This window comes from Phoca vitulina, unplaced genomic scaffold (genome assembly GCF_004348235.1).
Source record: "Phoca vitulina isolate PV1807 unplaced genomic scaffold, GSC_HSeal_1.0 scaffold8, whole genome shotgun sequence".
In the NCBI taxonomy this organism is placed as follows: domain Eukaryota; kingdom Metazoa; phylum Chordata; class Mammalia; order Carnivora; family Phocidae; genus Phoca; species Phoca vitulina.
The window spans coordinates 17,811,158-17,834,710 of NW_022589711.1; the positions used below are offsets into that span (position 1 = coordinate 17,811,158).

Consider the following 23,553-nt stretch of genomic DNA (forward strand, 5'->3'; position numbering starts at 1 on the left):
GTTGTAGAAAGAAATAAAACTGGAAAATTAATTAATTTATTATTTATTAATTAAAAACTTTATAATTAACCCGTATCTCCATCACACTAACATAAAAGATCATAAAGTTTTAATGTTTGTAATAAGATAATAAAAGAACATTAGCTATATGAAGTAAAATGTTTTTATATTTTATAAATTACCTAAAATGAGATTCAGTATTAATTAGTATTTTAACCAAAATCCATGCTTAATATTGACAAACTACAGACTTTAGTAAAATTAGGAAAAATTTAATATTGAATGTGAAAAATTTAATTCAAACTTGTTAGACCTCTTTTCAAGAACATTGCACTGATAATTTTATTTTTTAGCTTTCATTTTCTGCTTTTTTGCATTTCTGTGTGGATATTTTAATTTCTTTTTGAGCAATAGAAATACTTCAACCCAACTTTGGACAGTAATAATAATGAGCAAGTCTAAATCTTAGAATCTGATAGACAAAAGTGAAAGAAATAGACATGAGTAAATATTTCAATAACATTAGTTTCCTAGATTATGAACCATTTTACCATGATTAATACTTGGTTAAAATCAACCTCATAAATGTGTTATTTTTTTGTTGTTGTTACTATTAATGTTACTAGTTTTCTATCTTAAAGGCAAAGGAATAAACCTAAAATAAAGTGGCTAAGATTTACAAATTTGACCAGCAGTAGTATTTATTACCCTATTTATGTTTTGTAAGTTTTGCATGACCATTTGAATACTAATTCAGGTAAATCAAATTGTAAATTTATCTTGAATGATACTAAATATGGCCAAATCAAAAGCCAGTGTAAGCACTCTGGAACATATCAAATAAAATAATTTTTTTAATTGAAGATTACGTCCATTGATTTCCAGACTAACTGATTAAGACAAGCAGTAATAGGCTTGCCAATTTTAAAACAAAGGCATAAAATAAGTTACATTTATATAATCCTTGTATTTTCCAAATTACCTCTAAGTACATTTTCTTTGATTTTCTTATCAACTGTATGAATTAGGAAAGACCAAAATTATTGGTTTCTTTTTTTTTTTTATGAGAAATTCACCCCAGCTGACATAGCCAGCAATCTTATGGTATTCTATCCTTAATCCCACAAAGCATGAAATGTAGTATGCTACTAGCTTATTTTATATTAAATGTTAACAACTTGATGCCCCACACCTGCTAGAAAAGAGACTTCCCATAACCCCTTAAATCTCAAAATATTTGTGATTGCTTTTCCGTTATTGATAACACTAGTCCTGCTCCCTGTGTGGAATAAATAGTATCTTTTTTTTTTTTTTTTTTTTTTTGAGAGAGTGAGCGAGAGAGAGAACACAAGCCAGGGGGAGAGGCAGAGGGAGAAGCAGATTCCCCGCTGAGCTGGGAGCCCTTTGCGGGGCTCAGTCCCAGGACGCTGGGATCACGACCTGAGCCAAAGGCAGACGCTTAACCCACTGAGCCACCCAGGTGCCCCAAATAAATAGTTTCATAAAGAGCAGGTCAATGAACCCATTCTCCCAAGTGTCATAATTAAATTTGCTCTCGGTTCTCTAATTGATTCTCTAATCCAATGTCTGGTAGATATTGATAAATGTTAATTACAAAAAGAATAGCCAAATATCCTTATTTAGTATGCATTGTATAACACAGCCATTATAATTTATATTCTCACAAACACACACGCGCGCACACGTGCATCTTTTTCTCTTTTAACTTCTAAACCTGATGTTTCACTTTTAAAAGTGGCTGTTGATGGGGATGGAAGAGGAAGGGCGACTGCTACATCAGTACATCAGAACCAGGGCATATATTGGCTGGAAAAGTTTTGAGAGAATCAAAAAGAAATAATTTGCTTCATTCTTTTTTTTTTTTTTTTTAAGGAGCTAAGAAGAGAGGGTGAGATTAAAGTGGACTGTGAGCCTCTTGCTGACTTCTCACAAGAGCAGGAACATGAGGAGGCAGAGTGGTGATGAAAACCAATAATTCAATCTATCACAATATGGTGAGCATTCTCAGATTTAAATGATGAAGAAAAATAAGTTGTGAATTAGGGAGAGTATGATAAAAACAATGTGGTAAATCAAGGAACTAAAAGCAGATGTGACACTAGAGGGATGAAGGTGTGAGTACTGTTTCCAGGAAAGGCCACCACCATTGACTAATCAGTTTGCTAATGGCCGGTCGTGTTTAAAGGTGCAAGGAGGATAGACCCGAGAACCTGCTGGAAGAAGATACGGTAGAAACTTAGAAACGTTGCTAAGAGAACAGTTGAGTGAGTGAACATGGATCAACGAAAAAGTGAATTAAGATAAATGCTTCTAGAAAATGAAAAATAGACATAAAATACTCTATCAGAAAGAAAACCTGCAGAATTTCAGGTTTAGCAAAGAATTTTTACAATCATCATCATCACTTGGAAGATCCAGTTTTTCATTTTTATTCTTTAGAGGGATGATAGCTATCTCTAATAAAATGACAAATCGGTTTTAGCTCTTATCTCCATGTTTCTGCGACTATTAGATGTAATGGTCAAAGTGAAGTATTTTAATCGCAGCTACTGATTAGCTTGCTCAGGCTGCTTACTGCCCCGTGTGAAGGGCATTCATACCTTACCCATGCAATACACAGTCTGCACAACCCATACACATGTCTCTGATTCTAAGCATAGATAAGAAATATGCTATGGTGAGTGCTGTGAATTGTGTAAGAGTATCGAATCACAGACCTGTACCTCTGAAACAAATAATACATTATATGTTAAAAAAAAAAGAAGAAGATAGTAGGAAGGGAAAAATGAAGGGGGGGAAATCGGAGGGGGAGACGAACCATGAGAGACTATGGACTCTGAGAAACAAACTGAGGGTTCTAGAGGGGAGGGGGTGGGGGATGGGTTAGCCTGGTGATGGGTATTAAAGAGGGCACGTATTGAATGGAGCACTGAGTGTTATATGCAAACAATGAATCATGGAACACTACATCAAAAACTAATGATGTAATGTATGGTGATTAACATAACATAATAAAATTTAAAAAAAAGAAGAAATCAAACCACATAATAAATGGTGTGATCTTGGGAAGAGCAATGGATTAAGAGTCATAAGATCCTCATTCAGGTCACATATACCTAGCTGGATGACATTATTCAAATCAGTCAGCCTCTCTGAATCCCATTGTGCCTATTAGCAAAATGATGATAATAATATTTACCTTCTAACCCTTACATAGTTGTCTGAGTTAATCAAAGAATGTTTCATAAAATTCCAAGTTTTATAGAAATTCTTATTATTATTTAGGATATTAACACAACCATAAGATAACTCTGTTGCCATGTATATGGATTTTAATAGTTCTTAAGAGACAGTCTGGCATATTATCTCATGTAAGCTACAGTTCCAAGCTAGAAGTATTTGTTTAATAATTAAACTATTTTTTTGTTAAATGGAAAGCCAAAATGTTACCATCTATGAAAAATACTTTTAAATTTATACTAATTTGTAATTCTATGTATTAGATTTTAAAACTCCAGTGGTCCCCAGTCTCTTATTCTTTTTAAAAGATTTTTATTTTCCCACTGCATAGATTCTCAGTTATGATAGAGAATATTAACAATTTATAAGCTGTAGTGCTTGCCAGTTTGAGTTACAGAGAAGTAATGTAGACAGTAGAGGTATTCTGTATCAAGAGCCTCTTGCCCACGTAGTCTACTTTGCAGTTCATCGTCCTTTTCAAGACCTCGAGATGTAGGAATGCTCTTGGAGTCTCAGGCCTCTTCCCTTCTTTATCCTTATTCATATTGTCTCAACTGTTCCCACAGCTTAAAAAAAATTTACATATGCAGAAGTTTTCCAGATTTAGAGCCCCAATCCTGAATTTCCCATGACCTCTAGACTTAGACAACAAATGGCTCTGCACCATCTTTGTATCCAGTCTACATGTCCAGATCAACTTCTCAGTGTTCTATCTAAAATTGTTCCTCCCCAGTTTTTCCCTATTTTTCCTATGGTGCCACTAAACCCTTGGTTGTTTAAGTCAAAAATATGGGTGTCATTAGTGACCCCTTCCTTTTCCTCTCATTGTCATCCAATCCATCAGCAAGTTCTACTGATTCTACTGTAATATATATCACTTATCATGCCCTATAAAATGCTATATGATCAGATCCGTGGCCACTATTTTAAGCTCAACTATGTAAAACAGGCTTTTTTTACTTGTCACTCTTCATATCACAAAGCCCTCTTGGAAATTATATTTCTATTTATATGGGTTTTTTTTATTGTCTCTTTCCCCTATTAGGAAAGGACTTGTCCAGTTTTATTCTCAGGTCCATACCTGCAATGCTGCCTGGCACAATAATACTTGTGAATGAATTAATTCATAGCCATTGTATGAATCCATCAGTGGAAACAGGCTTGGAATCCCCAGGAATCAGATTAACAGCTGCACATGACCATCAGTGTGCTAGGTGTGGTTCCATAAATGCATTCTTTGTTTACGAAGTACATTCTTGGCATTCCTTTTGAATACAGATGGCCAAAAATACCATATTGATTCAAAGATATAATCCTACCTATTTTCAACTCAGGGTAATTCTATAAGAATGGAAACTCTCAAAAACTAAGAAAGGGAAAGTCATTTTTGTTTTTGTTTGTATTATTCATCTCTCCAACTTCCATCCCTACCTCCTGAACGTTTATACTTAGGAACATCCTTTGTCTTTCCCCTCTTGGTCAAAAATGGTATTTGGACTTGATGATAGTGATCATCAGGAGTAATATTATGCCAAATCCTTTCAAATTGTGCAGTAGCTAAAGCATAAAAATATGTCATGGTGGAAAAGAAATGTCATGATGGTAAATCTGTTTTACTACTCTTCAGACCTTTTATTTGCCCTAACAACTTTTCAGACCATAGCCATAATAGATTAACTTTGCAGGGTGGATTTACATATCTCTTACCAGAAAAAGTAGTGTCTGCTTCAAATCTTTAAGTTGTATTTGAAATATTTCCCAAATATTGACCCTCAGAGTTGTCTGGACCTGACTGATAACGAATTATAGTCTGCTATGGTTGGGCTTGCAATAAATTAATGACCAATGAATGTATGAAATGTGGTATGGTAAAATCTCTGGTTCCTCTCTTGTGAATTTGTTTGAATAATTACTAAAGTATGTCATTGTTTTCAGGTCAAATTTAATCTCCTAATCATGGAGCTTGTACCTCCTCCTATATTCTGTATGTTGGTTGATGGTACCTTTTTTTTCAATCCAGTCTCTCAAGCCAGAAGATTCATTTCTTAATGCCCAGCTTCCCCTCATTTAATATTATCTATTGGGTCACCATATCCTCTGCTTACAAAATATTTCTGGCATCTGTTCCCTTTTCTCCATCACTGTGACTTCTTTGAAAGATTGACCCATTCTAGTCTCACAGAGGTGTATTGACCTGGTTTCTGACTGCACCATACCTTCCCTATAAAACCAGAGAGGGGTCAGCTCAGAATCATGTCCCTGAGAGGCAGTATGGTTTGGGACTGATGGGTTGGAGAGATGCTACGTTGAAATAGGAGATTCTACAAAAAAGAGTGTAAGTGATGATACCAGACAAGCAGGGTTTCAGATCCTGTCTCTGCCTCTACCAGTGGTATCACCTTGGGTAAGTTCCTCTCTGGAACTTAATTTAACCATATTTGACTTTGAGATAATAATTCACACTTCATAGGGTTATTGTGAAAACCACATAAGATTATGTTACTAAAAAGTATTTCCTGACATGTGTTGAATGCTCACCAGACGTTAGTTTTCTTCTTGCATTCTCCTACCACTCTCGGCACCATTGTCTGTTACCCAGAATGCACTTGCAGAAACCCTGCTTGCTTTCCTAGGCGTCTTGTACTGATCTCTTTGCAGTAGCAAGGATTTCCTTTTTTCTCTATACCAGGATAAAGGAACTCAATAAGACCCTATTCTGTCTCAGGGAACCTGTTTCTTTCTATGCTTCTGCAAATCCTCATTCTAGAATACCTGAAACCTATTTCCCTTCATGCTGTTTTCTTGCTTTGATATACATCAATGACCCTCTCTAGGTGAGAAACAAAAATACAGATTTTTTAGCCTTCTCTCCCCTACCCTTGCATATTTTTCCAAACTCAGTTCCAACACTCATTCTTTTCAGCTGCTTGGCTTTCTCATAAAGTTCATCTTTGTTCACTCCTTTGTACCCACATGACCAGCCTCTCCAATTAGAATGCCTCTCCCCACCTGCTGCTTATATGTCCAGTGAATGCCTGATAGTTTCAGATAAAGTCCTTTATAAAACTTTGTCAGCCTTGGCCTCAGTCCATTTTTCTCAGCTTAGTATTCCCCTTGCACTTGGATATGTCTCTATAAGCATGTATCTTGTCATATCAGTACTGTTTATGTGCTATTTGTCTTACCCACTATCAAATCAATTCCTTGAATGGATGACAGTACCACAGCACCTACAATATGCTTGAAGGTCCATAAATAATGAATGGCTAATGGAAGGTGTTATCATCATTATTCCTATTGCCCTATTTAAAAATTTATTTCCAAGATTTTATTTGTCAAACTGTACTACCATTTTGTACTCTATATCATGAACAAATATGATTTTTATGTAAAGCTATTTTCATGTAATTCTGAACATCAAGATGTAAAAGCCTAAACAAATAGTCTAGTATGTGTGCTTTTCTCATTTGCATGAAAACAATGTTCTGCAATTGAGATTTTAAGTTCAGAAATTTCAAAGCCCTGATTTAAAAAAACCGAGTCCTTAGTAAAAGTTATCCATATTTTAGCCAGTTTATTTAAATAAATTGGAAAGCAGTGGGGCGAAATTTCATCAACCTTCAAAATAAGCACTCACCTTTTATTCACAAATTTCTTTCATATTAGAAATTAGTGCTAAAAAAATAGATCTACCTTGATAGCCTTGAGAGAAACTCCTTACTTGGAAAAGGGTGAGGAGATAGGAGAATAAACGGCATCCAGCTATTGTACCACATTTAAGCTCAATACAGCCAGGCTAAGCAACCACACACATCCACAATCTAGATCTTTCTCTCCTAGGATAACTTAATGAACTTCTCTGGTTCCCTGCCCTGGGTCTTCATCACTAAGGAAAAGTCAGAGAAGGCAGAGCATTTGAACATCTAGCCAGCAAGCCTACTCTACAGTAGATCTAGACCAGCAGGCTTGAAGATTTCTATAATTTTATCTGGGGATGGGGAAGGTAATTGTACTGTCTTTTCCCATATATGTGATGTGTTTATATTATTTACATTATTTTAAGATATTGTTATAAATTTTGTTCCATCTCCTAAGAAATCTGGTGGATTATCTATGTCTTTACATTCTTTGGTTCGTGTGTGAGAATTTTCAAGAACCCACTTTGTAAAATAGCTGACAAAGTGGGGAACTTGTACTTCCTGACAGAACATGAGTTGAGAGTGTCATTCAAGTTCAATTAGTTAAGCATTAAAAAATATTAGTCTCATGCCTGGGAAAAGATAAGAATATCTTCAGCCCCTTTTCATTACTTTAAAAGGAATTTTCTAACAAATCCAGTTTAAGTATAAATACAACTCCTTTTTTTTAAGATTTTATTTATTTATTTGAGAGAGAGAGAGAGAGAGCAGGAACAGAGGGGAGGAACAGAGGCAGCAGGAGAAGCAGACTCCCCACAGAGCAGGGAGCCCGATGTGGTGTTCAGGGTTAGATGCGGGTCTCCATGCAGAGCTTGATGCAGGGCTCAATGCAGGGCTTAATCCCAGGACCCTGGGACCATGACCTGAGCTGAAGGCAGATGCTTAATCAACTGAGCCACCCAGGAACCCCATAAATACAACTCTTAATTGTCTATAACAATGGGGAATAGAAAATTGAAACCTACAGATAATCCAAAATTTTATTTTAAAGAGCACATTAAACCTCTGTTACCAATGAGCTTCTTAACATTGCTCAGAGTTGAGAATTAATTAGTGTGAATTCTGTCTTTTTGTATTTGACACCTCACCCATGGAGGATGAGCTGATCAGTAGTAAATTAGGCACTCAGTAGAGAGTAGCCAGAAAAGATTGAAATCAGAAACCAAAGGACTTGAAAATTTAAAATAAAATAAATCTTCGTTTTGGTTTTATTATAGCAATGAACATTCTGAGAACTAAATACAAAACATTTTGAATGTGTGGATTTTCTAGAAAATATTATCTCTTGTCATTCAAAAGTATAGATTAGTATCTTTGATTCAACTCTCTGAATCAAACAGTGAAATAACTATTTCCTGCTGTCTCAAGTCCATTCCTTCCTGAGCAACAACATAGAGAAAAAGAAAAAGAAACTTTCTCTGTTTCCCTTCTGGATTTTCCAAGTGCTCTTCATCAACAGAAAACCATTTGTAGATGGGGTCCCGTTTCGAAGGTAGACAAGTAATAGTTTTTATTTGTGGTGTAAAGTCAGCATGCAAAAAAATAAATAAATAAAAAGTCAGTAAGATCTGTCCAGATATCTTTGGTTCTGCCCCTCCCTTTGAAAAGGCTCACCCCCCAGACCAGCAGTACCGCCCAGCAAACAAAGCCACGACCACAGAGAGCTTCCTCCACAGGCTCACCAGCACTTCCTACTGCCTGTTGCACAACTTCAGTTTTGTCTCCAAACTCTGACAGTTTGCTTGGGTGATTTCATGAGAATTAGCCACCAATTTCTGAAGGGATATTCATTTTCACTTACTATCCTTTGAGGATAAGTCATATTCTGTATTTGTATATAACATGCAGAATCTGAAATCCAGCACTGAAATTCTCAGATGAAGCATAAGTGACCTGTTGGAGGTGCCTAAAGAAATAGGCATCTTCCTTAATAAGCTAAAATCCAAAGCCTCCAAAGTTGGCACAGGCACAGAGAGAGAGGAATCCTGCACTCATGGGAAGGCATGCAGACCCATACCCTTCACAGTCATGCTCCTGGGACTTCCCATTTCTTTAGAGATCTCTTGATTCCATTTCCACATCCACAGTGGCTTGAGTGGAACTGACAAGTGCTGCATCGAGGTTCACACACTTGCCTTCCATTCTCCAACCATGTAATTACGACTGTGTGTTCCTTCAAGGACACCAGCCAGTCTTGTAAGATACACCATTAGTCTGACAGAGAAAATACTCAAGTCCTCCTTTGGAAAGAACGTCATTTACTTAAATTGTGAAAATACTGATGGAGACAGTGCTTTTTAATCAAAGGTGTATGCAATTTGTGAATACTTTGGAAATTACTGATATCCTCACATAAAGCCAATAATAAATATTTTCGACAGAAGTGTAAATATGATCTCAGTGAAAAGATGAACTATCCTTTGTTTAAAGTTTGTAGCCCCAAAATAGTATTTAATCTAACATATATAATGGTATTCCCCTAATTTAAGCACACTTAACTTTTAATCTTTTTACAAAATAAATTGAGTCATATTATAAGATTTAAAAATGAATTTTAAATTTTCAAGTGAAAATAATTTGGCAGAGCATACTTCAAAAAAAATCTCCCTGGTCATTTAAATATTTAATGTAGATACAAGTTTTTTGTAGTGTATTCGTTACTCTAGATACTATTCTAGAGGTATTACAAGCCCTTTGAAATCATGTGCAAAAATGTACATGTCTGCATATAATATTTTTGGGGAAAAGATAAAATTGCCTACCTCAGAACCACAGCATAAAGTAAAAATCCATTTATGATGTGTAAATTCCTCTATGTGTGCAGGTTTTTAAATACTAAAAAATATCCATATGTATGGATTCACTGAAATGTATAAGAATATCACAGAGTCCTGGGGAGCCTGGGTGGCTCAGTCTTTAAGCGTCTGCCTTAGGCTCAGGTCATGATCCCGGGGTCCTGGGATTGAGCCCCGCATCGGACTCCCTGCTCCGCGGGGAGCCTGATTCTCCCTCTGTCACTCCCCCTGCTTGTGATCGCGCTCTCTCTCTCTCTCTGTCAAATAAATAAATAAAATCTTAAAAAAAAAAAAAAGAATATCAGAGTCCATCAGCATATGCTCGTAGATATATTTTCAGAACAGCATGAATATTCTTGGTCACAAGATAAATGATATGTTTTATAATGATACAATTTTATTATTCATTAGCTCATGTTGTTATGCTCTGGTTAATCATCATAAAGATACTAATTTCTCATGACTTCTCTTATTCACTTTATGGAAAGAAACTCTTTATTGAAAAACCAAATAGTAGCAAAATAGATTTGAGAGGATCTGTTTAATGAGTATTTAGTGATATCTCACTACATTTTGGTTGCTTTATTTTAAAATACAGAAAAATATTTTGGATGTTTAAAAAGTGAATGTGCAGTGGAGAGTGACTAACGTGAGCACCAGCATTATATTACCACCCATGTCTTGAACTAGGAGACTGATGGACTTGCTCCGATAATTTGTATGATGAAATTTTGGGGTAAAAATGGATATCACTTAACAAAAATGCTTTTCCATGGTTCTTTTTTCTAATCAATGCTTATGGCACATTTGAAGTAGAAATGGGTCTTAAATATCACATATAAATATAAGTTACAGTTTCATAAAAGAAAGGACTGTGTCCCGTTCAGTGCAGTATTCTCAGAATCTGACATTCAATCAATAATTGACGAATGAAGAAACAATGTTTGTTGAACAGTATATACAGTGAATCAATAGTTATTCTTCTGATCCCTGTAAGTAGTAGGTGCATTGTGTGAGCGAAGAATAGCCTAAAGAGCTAGATGTTCTTATATAAATGAGAGGAATTTACTGTTATGATGGACAAACATCATGATGCAGCAAAGTGATAACCTAGTTGGAGTGCACAAACATTTTAGCCTACAAAATACACAATAGTAATAAAAAATTAGTAACTAAGTTTTATAGGGTCCTAATACATTAAAGGATATTAAGAAAAATTATATAAACAAAGCAAGGGAGCATGCTTTTAATATCTAATAGGCACACTCCAGATTATTTAATCATCTAAAGAACGTGCTTTGATAAATTCACTGTTGGTGAATTTAATCATCTAGAGAACGTGCTTTGATAAATTCACTGTTGGTGAAAAGTCCACATTTCGTTACATGTTAACTTGCAGATGTTTTTCTAACACAGAAATAATTTCTGTCCTGGAGAAAAATAAACGCAACTATCATAGATTATTATCCCATAGGACATTAATCAGTGTTGAATTTTACCTAGATCTTGTACTAATAATGTTTCAAAATGCCTATAAATGCCCAGATCCTCAAAATGCTGTGAGTCAGCCTTGCCATCTGATTGGTTTATCCATTAATTAGTGGGTTGAATAAAATCTTTGACCCATATTTAACTTATATTTGTAAATGAGTCATGTTGTTAACTTTTTGAAAATTATACTTACACTATGGATTATTGTACTCTTCACCACCCCATGAAGTAAATAAATACTAAAATCATCCCCAAACACCATTAATATTACTAATCGTATGACAGGTACTACCATCACCCCTGTAAGGAAACTGAGAACTAGGGAGGTTAAGTGACTTGCCGAAGGTCACACAGTCAGTAGGGATTGCAGACTCTAATTCCACAAGCCTGTGCTCTTAACCACTACACTGTGACACCCGTCTAGAGGCTAGAAGAAAACTCACACTGAATAAACAAGCTAAAAGCCATGTCTCACGTGAGTCTGAAAAGCATTGTTAAAGGCAAAGTGAATTTATAAAAGTACTTGCTTCATTAAATGAATGTGATGACAGATACAATTAATAATATATATAATGTATAATATGTATGATACATATGTATACACGTGCACAGGTACATACATGCGCAGAAATACTCTTTCTTGTAAGAAAGGATCATCATAGTGCATTCTCTGCAACTGAAGTCATAATAGAGGCAAAAACCTTTGTCTCTTTCACCAAGTCAAGCTAAAGCTTTTTCAGATCGCCCCAGGGTTTCACATTTGACGTTATCAAGAATTCATATTATAGCAAAATAATGATGTTTGAAAGTTGTATTTGAGATATTTGAAACTTGTATCAAAATCTCAGGAATAAAAAGCCTTTGGATGGTGGATGAATAGAGAAAATATTTGCAAGGTTTTGTTTGTTTTTGTCTTCAAATTGGCAAATTTCAGACTTGTATAACAAGGTTTAAGTGTTTTGAAATCACCATTTTCTTACCTGAAGGTTTTCTTTAGGGTGTGAGAGTCTGAATCAACAACACCTTTTCTTTAGCTGTTAAGAAAAGGCCATGTATGAGAGATTTTGGCATCTTGTTTAGACTGAAGTTGCAAAGGGTAACACTCAGTTTGTCTTTGTCTGCACTGTTCTTCATCCTGACTGTAAACTGCTTAGAAAATTGCCATTGTTTCCACTGGTAGCCTCTGCTTCCTTGAGAGTCGTTTTAAGTAAAAGCATATAGAGCAAACAGGCTTCTGTCTCTTTTAAGTGCCTAGAATGTTCCTAAACTGGAACTAGGAAAAATAAAAATAAAAGCCTTAACTGTTTGCCTCTTAAAGCCTTTTCCCATATGTTGCCCCTGAGCCTACTATATCAAAACAACCTAATCTACCTGTTTTTTAAAAAATGTATATTTCTTGGCCTTGTTCCTGACCTACTGGATCAGAACCTCTGAGCTGGAAACGAGGAGATAGTATTTCAATAAGCAAAGCAGATAACCCTTGCACTCTACAAAGCACGTTTTTAAAAAAAATCCTCCGTATATTTTTATACAACTTGGACATATACACAGATTCTTAACTTTTTACTCTGAAAAAAGCATCTACTTACATTTTAAATAAGTAACTTAGGAATCAGAGTTCACATGCTAAATTCTGATTAACTTTAAAGGAAAGTTAAAAAAAGAAAAGAAAAAGTTATTTTGTTCCATCTGCAAAATATATATAGATTGGGTACTTAACTCAGGAGAACATTTTGTTTTATGCATGGCAAGAAACTGCTTAGTAAGATTAATACCCTAACTGCTGCAAATTAGCTGATAATCATGTTCATAATTCAGAGGTTGTATTTTTGGGACAGAGATAGTGTATTTGGATATAAAACCCAAAGGGGGAGTCCTCTAATCGGTAAACTACATGTAATATGTGCTTGAATTTCTAAATTGGAACTGTAAGGTGTGGGTGTGTGTGTGTGTAGACTGATGTATACATACACACACATACAAGTTATGCATAAGACTTACGTGTATATATGTACATACATGTGCACACGCACACACAATACACTGTTACTCTATCACAAAACCAGATATGATGCTTTCCCAAGTTAAAGAATCTATCTGTGCCCAATTTATACAGTAATGCAATATTTGGTATCTACCTCAAAAAGTTAGAAAGTCTATAGACCACACATATAAAGCAATTAGCAATGTTCTCAGCTATTTATTTTTCAATTTTCTGTACTTCCTTCCAGGACTGATTCAAGAAGTAGTATTCCTATCATACAAGACTAAATGTCATTTCCCAGTTCTTAAGTTGAAACCAAATTCCTTCCTACCATGAATTTCATCTATGCCTGGATCTTACATTCTCCTAGAGAGATGTCCAAATTAGAAGTAAATTGGACCATTAGTTGGATCCATTTTGATTCCTTGTGAATAAGTCTTTCCCAGAGCATTTGTTAACTAGTCTGTACCCTGTGGGTACACACCTTCTAAAACTAATGAGAAACGTTCCTCAGGGCACTTTCAGACCTTTGCATTAGTTGCAATCTGCCAGTGCAAAGAATCCTCACTTGATAGTTTTAGGGTCACAAGGGCTAATCCTAAATGAACACCTTCATTGCTTGTCCTGATTATTCTCCAGGATTCTACCCAGCAGAAAAGGAAATATCTTGCATTCCGCTCACTATCAACAGAGCAGTCAACATATATTTTCTCGTCTGCCAGGGGATATACTGCCCCTCGGGTCAGATGGACTCCATGCTAGTGCTTAGCTTCTTTTGGAAGTCTTTTTGTGGCTCTGTGCCACCAACTCACAGCTTTAGGAAGAAAGCAGTAATTCTACTGTTACCACAGAGAACTCAGATTGTGAACTCAATGCACTCATAAAAGCAGCATCAGCAAAAAGATTGCCTCTCCCATTGAGATGATTGTTTTTAATATGAGAAGGCCATTTCCTCTTTTAGTTTTTGGGTTTTTGTGCTGAGTCACACAACAATGTGTCCTAGTAAATAATAATTTCTCAGAAGATTTTGTTTGTTTTTCATATTAAGTCACACAACTTTTATTCGGAAAAAAATTTTGGTATCCACGAGTGTTTTTTTTTTCCTCCATAAAAACGAGTCATTTGTTTTGGATAATGGAAATATTCAGTAAGTGTCAAATAAAGATGAAGCTACAGAATTCCTTAATGCTTTATTTTTTTTTTTCAGAATTCCTTAATACTTTAAATATAATAAGTTCTTAACTTATTAAGGACCGATATTTATTGGTATGTGAATATAGCCATCCAATTATAACTCCAAATTATATTTGTAATGCCCCCATCTCTGAGAAGCTGACAGTACTGTATACAAGTAATCCACGATCGTTTTGCACTCCAGTATCTACTCATTCCTATCCTTAGTTGTATAATTATAAATTAATGGTGGTGATGTTTAACTTTGAATTATTAATATAGTATCATTACAACAAAATAATACTTTGTAGAATATAGGGAAAGCATTTCATACAATTAATATCAATGCATTAGATAGCACCTTTTTTTTACTTTTTATGCTATTTTTTTTTTACTTCAAGTATAATTAACATAGAGTGTTATATTAGTTTTAGTGTAAATATAATGATTCAACAATTCTATACATTCCTCATCAAGAGATTTGTACTCTTAAACCCCTTTATCTATTATCTACGCATCCCCCACCCACCTCCCCTCTGGTAACCACGGGTTTGTTCTCTGTATTTAAGAGTCTGGGTTTTTTGGTGTCTCTTTTTTTTTTTTCTTTTTTGTTAGTTTGGATTTTTTTTCTTAAATTTCACATATAGGTGAAATCATATGGTATTTGTCTTTCTCTAATTGACTTATTTCACTTAGCATTATGCTCTCTAGTTCAATGCATGTTGTCTCAAATGGCAAGGTTTTATTCTTTTTTATGACTGAGTAATATTCCAGTGTGTATATATATGTGTGTGTGTGTGTGTGTGTGTGTGTGTATACACATAACCCACTTCTTTATTTGTCTAACGATGGATACCTGCGTTGCTTCCATATCTTAGCTGTTGTAAATTATGCTACAGTAAACATAGGGATGAATATACCGTTTCAAATTAGTGTTTTTGTTTTCTTTGGGTAATTACCCGGTATTGGAGTTACTAGATCTTATGGTAATTATTTGGTTAATTTTTTGAGGAGCATCCATACTGTTTTCCACAATGGCTATAACAATTTGCATTCCCACCAACAATGTATGAGAGTTTCTTTTTCTCCACATCCTCATCAACACTATTTCTTGTATTTTTGATCTTAGCACTTTTTTTTAGTTGCAATATCAGCAATCCAATTAAACTTTTATTAACAAAAGAATTTGTTAATAAAAAAGAATTTGACTGGGGCACCCTGGGCTGCTCAGTCAGTTAAGCATCTGCCTTCAGCTCGGGTCATGACCTCGAGGTCCTGGAATTGAGCCCCACGTTGGGCTCCCTGCTCAGCAGGGAGCCTGCTTCACCCTCTCCCTCTGCTGCTCCCCCTGCTTGTGCTCTCTCACTTGCTGTCTCTCAAATAAATAAGTAAAATCTTTAAAAAAAAAAGAATTTGATCGACGTAACTGAACAGGCCATAAATTCAAGGTCACACACAATAAAGGCTCAGTTTTTCTCCATATTCTCAACTCTGCTTTCCTCTGGTAGCTTCATTAACAAGCCTTCATTATCTTTATAGAAATAGTCATAGCAACTCCAGGTTTATCGTTTGCTAGCCTAGCAATACTAACAGAATAGAAAAGCTCTTTTCCAGAAGCTTCAGCCAAAGTCCTGAGATTGGCCATCATTGCAATTTTTTGATTAGCCACTGTGAGGCATGTTCACAGTCTAGAAGCTAAGAGTACACACCTAGCCTTGCCTGAATCACAGGAGAAAAGAGTAAAGAGGAATAGTTTCCTAAGGAAAATCAGATGTTCTTCCTGGGAGTGAGGATAATGAATTCTACATAGGGAAAAACAGGAAACATCCTCCATAATTTAATAATAGAAATAGATGAGAGATTCAAGGAAAGACACTTGCCTGGAGAGGGCATGGAAGCCCTGTACCCTCATGCTACGCATCTAGCTGGATGTTCCTGAGTTACATTCTCTTTATAGTAAACCTGTGATCTAAAATATGGCTACACACACCTGTCTGCAGGAGAATTTCTTCATGATGAAAGGAGCAACCCAGACTCACAGTATGATGAACTCATTGAAAAATACATTAAAGATGTATAAAGATCGTGCCAGTTGAGATAACCATCAGTTCGTTAAAGAGGGAAATGGAACAGGGGTACGTGGGTGGGGCAGTTGGTTAAGCAGCTGCCTTTGGCTCAGGGCATGATCCCCGGGTCCTGGGATTGAGCCCCACATCAGGCTCCCTGCTCAGTGAGGAGCCTGCTTCTCCCTGTCCCTCTGCTGCTCCCCCTGCTTGTGCTCTCTTGCTCATGCTGTCTCTCTCAAACAAATATATAAAATCTTTAAAAAAAAATTTTTTTAAAGAGGGAAATGGATCAGACAATTGCTGCCAATGCTCAGAAGAATGAATTCTTGATTGATGGGTTTCCAAGAAATCAAGACAACCTTCAAGGTTGGAACAAGACCATGGATGGAAAGGCAGATTTGTCTTTCATTCTGTTTTTTGACTGTAATAATGAGATCTGTATTGAACTATATCTTAAGAGGGGAAAGAGTAAAGTAAGAGTGATGACAACAGAAAGGGCTTGGAAAAGAGAATTCAAACGTATCTTTAGTCAATATAGCCAGTTACTGGCTTATATGAAGAAATGGGGAAAGTCAAGAAAATAGATGCCTCTGAATCTGTCATTGAAGTTTTTGATGAAGTTGTGATGAATTTTTACAAAGAAAGTAAACTAAACCTGAAAGCATCCTTGAAATCATGTTTGAATATTGCTTTGATAGCTGCTATTACAACCCCTTCTTAAGGCAATCTTAACCTTTCATAATTACACCTCAGTTAATGGCTGGCAAGTATATAGTAAGACAAATTAAAATTTTTATCTTTAATTTTTTTTGGTCACAGGAGAAGACAGTGAATTCGGGTCTAACTTCATCTTACCTATGGTACCCACAAAACAAAGATATCAGCTACATCTTTGTTTTTACTCGAAAAGCATATCCTTTTATAATTTGTGCCTTCTGTGAGCAAAGCTTTTTAGTATGTGTGTACATCCCTTTAGTAATTACAGCACGTTAGGACCAGAGATTCCCCACTTCCTCATTTTCTTGCAGGTTTTAAGTTTCCAACCTGTTAAGTGAGTTTGTGGGCCAAATACCAAGGAACCTTTTGTGTAGTCAGTTCTTAAAAAATGTATTTGGTAAACAAACTCATAAAGTAAATTCCTAGAAGTGTTTTAATATTGGGGCTCCTGGGACCCCAATATTAACCAACTGAGTTGGTTACGTGGCTGCCTTCAGCTCACGTCGTGATCTCAGGGTCCTGGGATCAAGCCCCGCACTGAGTCCCACATACAGCTCCCTGCTCAGGGGGGAGTCTGCTTCTCCCTCTCCCTCTTCCCCTCCCCCTGCTTGTGCCTCTCTCTTTCTCTCAAATAAATAAATAAATAAATCTTTAAAAAAAACATGTTTTAATATTTATCAAATAACTGACCATTTCCTATAGAAAGGTAAGAAAACCTGGGCTTTGTTTTATTACAACTTATACAAAGTTGTGTGATGTGACAGGACATCTTCATTGTTTCCAGGGATTGGGACGTGGTCATTGGGGGTTCAGAGCCTGGAAAAATTGTCAGCTTTATTCTGACATAAATCTGAGGATAGGAGGCAAGGATCACATCCAATGACCTGTGTTCCTGTACTCTATTACGTAGTGTTACTAATGCTTAAACTGATCTTAACAAAATTCCTAACAGTGGAATCTTGTAATGCATGTACTGGGTTTATGGTAAAATGATTTGTTTAGCGTTTTAATAGTACTTCATTTAGAGTTTTTTTGTTTGTTTTTTCTAGACTAAATGTGGGGTTTGTATGAAATAAAGAAATCTAATGGTTAAATTTCCCATCTGTGTTTCTTTCTTTTTTTTTTTTTTAAAGATTTTATTTATTTATGTGACAGAGAGAGACATAGTGAGAGCAGGAACACAAGCAGGGAGAGTAGGAGAGGGAGAAGCAGGCTTCCCGCGGAGCAGGGAGCCCGATATGAGACTCTATCCCAGGACCCTGGGATCATGACCTGAGCCGAAGGCAGACGCTTAACGACTGAGCCACCCAGGCGCCCCCCATCTGTGTTTCTTGAATACTTTTTTTCAGTGACTTGTTTAAGGATATTTAAAAATCATTGCACTCTGACCAGAAAAATAATAAATATATCTGATAAGTGTTAAAAAAAGAAATAGATGAATCTTAAAGACTCCAAATGCATCTTGATAATTTATTATTAGATTATGTTGAAAGCATATTATATATTGGCTAACAGTTTTCTAAATTCTTGCCTTGTACTCTCTTTTGTAAATAGAACATATTTTTTAAATAAATGGTACTTAACCTATTTCCCTGGATTAAGTTACATTGAATGTGTTCACCTCCTCCCTTCAGTTAAGGCAGATAAAATATTGTTATTACCATGTTATGGCTGAAGAATCTTTTTATCTTTGATCAAAAACCGGTGTGCCATATTTCTATTTACTTGATATTTTTCTAGAATTTATTTTATCTGTGGGAATACTATCTGGAAATAATAACTGTGATTGTTGAACAATTTTTTTCAGAAAGCAAAGGTATTTATTTTGAGATCTCTGGAAAGAAACCAGATTGAAGCCTCCAAGAAGGCCCACTCAAAAAGTGGGCCATATAATCATATAATAATTCCTAATAGGAACTGACCCATTAGGGAGGAGAGATGTTAAGGGCTGAGTTAGCTGGGGATGGAGGAAGCCACTACTAATCAAAACACCAACCTATAATTCTTCTATCTCCTCTCAGTGGAAGAAGGACCCTTTAAGAGCCAGGATAAATATTTTCCCTTTCTTCTGTATTCCATACCCTCCTGCCACTTCAGAGACCTGAAGTGTCTCTCTATCTAGTTCTCTATCCCCCAGGTCTCTCTATCTTCAATCTTTCTCCATGATCCTTTCTCTTCTATGCATATGATTTCCCTCACTCTGTGTCCACGATGTATTTGTTTCTAACTATTGCCCATCTCTCTCCTTTCCTTGGCATCTGTAATCCTGAGACTGATTTCATGTGATATTATTCACTTTTTCATCTTTTATTTATTCCTCAACTATTATTCCCAGTAAACTCAAACTGCTTTTATCACAATTGCCGTGGCCAAGCATTGCCTCAGAGCATCAGATGCTCTGATCTTCATACTCATTAGATGTTTGGCTCTTTAGACAAGATTGGGTGTGTTCAAAGTGGTATGGCTGTAGACTGATGTTTGGCTCTTTAGCTTGACTACTCACTTATTCTTGAATCCTTTTCACCTCCCCCCCCCCGCCATAAACAAGGATTTAACTATCCCTCTGACTCCATTCTTTTTTTTCCATTTACCACTCAATCCACTTCAAAGTGACTTTTTCCCTATCCCTTTATTATAACCAATGAAATCACCAAGCTAGCAAATCAAACAGCCAGAAGTTGAACACAGTTCTGCTGGTCCCAACCCCATACTGGGTTTCTGTTATATTACTCTGTAGAAAGTGTAATGTCACATTCATCATTTTAAATTCTCGATCCATATAGGGAATTTAATACAGAAGATAAATTACCATAGCCCTTTTTATTGATACCAAGGAATTTTTAGAAGTCCATGCATAAAAACCCAGTAAAAACCCATAAAACTACTATAATCTTTTCTCCCTTCTCACTCTGAGACTTCCTACATGATTTTGGCTGGTACATTTATTAGAATCAGTTTTCTTGAGTTCTGATTCTTGCCTTTACATTTTGAAAGTTTTAATTTGTTACTAAAATATAATATGCAGGGGAGGTAACTGAACACAAAAGACATTTTTTTATTATATGAAAGACTTCAAGACTTCAAATTTGGGTTTATTTGGTATCTCTAATATATGACAGGATATTATAAAACCTATCTTAAAAATGAAATTCATGGGTAAAAGTTTCAAGTGATTAAAAGACCGTGATTATTTGCTAATAACCATGGTCCTTAAAAATTTATTTTGGAATAATTAATAGAGTCACAAGAAGTTGCCAAATAGAACAAAGGGGGTCCCAGGTACCTCTCACCCTGTAAACTTGGTAGTTATATTTTATATAACTGAAATACATTATCAACATCAGGAAACTAGTTTTGGTAAAATTCACTTACATATTTCTGTGCCATTTTATCAAATGTGTAGATTTGTGTAACCACCACCACAAACAGAATACAGAACTGTTCCAACGCCACAGAGTTTCCCCCTTATACTACCCCCACACTCTCCCACAACTCCTAGCTCCTGATTACTGCTAGTATGTTTTCCATCTCTGTAATTTTGTCATTTTGAAAAGGTTATATAAATGGACTCATGTAGTATGTGAAATTTTAAGATTGGCTTTATTCACTCAACATAATGTCTTGAGATCCATTCAAATTACTGTATGTCAATCAGTTATTCCTTTTTATTGCTGTGATTGCCTGTTGGTACTTTGTAGTTGAAGCGTTTTAGATTTAAATTGCTGCAATATTACTCAATAATGGACTGAAATGAAAACAAATTAAACTATACACACACATTATGGAAAAAATATATAAGAAAAGAAAACAGGGGCCCCTGGGTGGCTGAGTCAGTTAAGCGTCTGCCTTTGGCTCAGGTCATGATCCCAGGGTCCTGGGATAGAGCCCCACATCGGGCCCCCTGCTCAGCGGGAGCCTGCTTCTCCCTCTCCTCCCCAGTCATGCTCTCTTCTCCCTATATCTGTCTCTCTCTCTCAAATAAATAAATAAAATCTTAAAAAAAAAAAAGGAAACAGAATTGGGACAACTCCACATTTTTAAAATCCAAGAGTCTCTTCAATGGGAAATTCTAGAAAGGACCTAACCTGTGTCTAAAGTAGAATGGGTGACCTGCTGCATGCTAAAATCTGAGTGGGTCTGAAAGCTTCCTTCCAAAAATAAATAAATTAAATAAAAAATAGAATACTTCTCTAGGTTTGCCTTAGTCCCTCGATTCTCCATCATTAATCAATCCTTTTGATTATACCTGGCAATGAAAACTCTTCTTTACTTATAATTGCACTTTTTGAAAGGCAGAGATGAACTAAAATATTAATCCATTATCCCATTAATTGTTATAGCAAATACATGAGAATACAAGGGGAGTTGAGCACTCAGGTGAGTAGAACCACTAATTTAAAGAAAATGCATTTTTTTCTATATTATTTGGAATTCTAGACTTCTATGAAACTCAATAACGTAAAAAACTAAAGTGAAATAAATTTCATGTTTTGAAGATTTCCCGAGAACTGCAGCTCATACCTCACTCCTGGTCACTTTTTTTTTTTCTCCTTTTAAAATTAAAAGTTGATGAGATTATAAAAGTATCTCTTCGTTACCACTAAGATTACATTGTATACTCACTCTTCTGGAAGTCGAAGAATATTTTAATATTAACAACTCAACAACTCAAAACAATAACTTTCATAAAGAGACCCAATACATTGAAATGAGTTATAAAACATCATTTGAGCTGCAACAGAATTTCAAATATCTAGGATTTTGTATCAGTAAAATAGTTTCCTGGAAAACAAATTCTTAAAATAATGGCAGCCTCTATACTCAGAGAAATCATAATGAAATATTACTGCATATGAGATGGCTCTAAAATTTTTATACCAAACAGTACCCACATCTTTTCTGGAGGAAGAACCAGAAGCTAGAAATTTCTACAGATTACAAATCAGAAAACTTTGAAGACTTACTCCTTATGAAACAAACCTACAGCACTTAATCTGTAGTGTATCGGGATGTCTGCCTAAGGAAGAAATGTATTTCCCTCCACCAGAGACCATAGTCAAGTAATTTTTAAAAGCTGAAATATCCCTCTAAGAACCATGCAACAACAGGCACACATTCACTACAGGATTGAAAGGACATGCGTCCAGATACTGTAGTTGGGTCTTAGTAAACCTGGGTGTCATGCTCACAGTCTCCAAGTTCAGACAAGTTTTCATGACTCTAGCTCTGAAGCATGGCTGGCCGACTCCATTATTCGAGTGGACCTGTGTAACTGAAGCCCCTGAGATTGCAGTTCCACCTGTGTATCCGGAACGATGCCAGAAGTTTCCTGCAAGTAGTGATAACTTATATTCACTCAAGAACAATCTCAGAAATAAAAATATTAATAAAAGCAAAAGTGAAGATAACTTGTAAAGCCTTTTGGTTTATGTTAGTGGTGTCAATAATACCATTTAAAATTATTTTAACTTCTTGAGGTAACCTGCATATGTAACTCATTGATATGTTTAGCTGGATTCTGTTTATGATGTTATTTCTTGAATATTTTATATATTTCATCCTAAAACATTAAATGTGAACTGTGTTCTTCCTGAGTGTACTTCATAGTTCTGTTTAATGTTGACATTGTATCCTTTGAAGTATCTTGTGACCAAACGCAATACATTTATCAATATCACATAAACTTACTGCTGCCCCTTCACTATCTGACTTTCTTTCTCAAACAAAGGCAAGGCCTGGCATAAGTTCTATTTACAAAAGAAAGAGAAAAAGAAAATCTGTTTCCGTGCATTCCTCAAGTTCTCATTATCTGATTTAAGTGAATATATTTGTCAAATGATTTGGACATTTTATATGTTACATATTTCCCATTTTTAACTCCTAGTTTCTTATTTAGAGATGGAATATATTCTCCTCTCTGAAAAGATTATTTTGGCATTTTCCCTCAGAAACTCATCCACTGGATTATAAATTCCTTCCGAGCATGGGTTTTATTCATCATCAGATTTGACATTTTTTTTAAAGATTTTATTTATCTGTCAGAGAGAGAGCACAAGCAGGGGGAGCAGCAGGCTCCCCGCTGAGCAAGGAGCCGGATGTGAGGCTCGATCCCAGGGTCCTGAGATCATGACCTGAGCTGAAGGCAGATGCTTAATGGACTGAGCCACCCAGGCGCCCCTTTTGACAGTTGTTAATGGAGAACTCACTGTGTGCCTGCACTCTTCTAGGTGCTAGGGGTAAGCAGTAACTCAAAGTCCTCACTCCTGTGGGGTTTGACATTCCAGTGGGGGAGGAGACCGACAGTAAATATAATCAATAAACGTACAGTGAGTTACGTAAAGGTGGGATGAAGACAAAGCAGGATAAGT

General features: G+C 35.9%; 1 protein-coding gene across 3 annotated transcripts in view; it reads left to right on the forward strand.

Moving 5' to 3' along the window:
* Positions 1–23,553, forward strand: part of HTR1F (5-hydroxytryptamine receptor 1F) — a 135,180-nt gene that overhangs the window by 11,783 nt on the left and 99,844 nt on the right. For all 3 annotated transcript variants that reach the window (XM_032406331.1, XM_032406332.1, XM_032406333.1), the window contains one exon: positions 1,894–2,015. The gene's annotated coding sequence lies outside the window, so the exon portion shown is untranslated. The remainder of the gene's footprint in view (positions 1–1,893; positions 2,016–23,553) is intronic.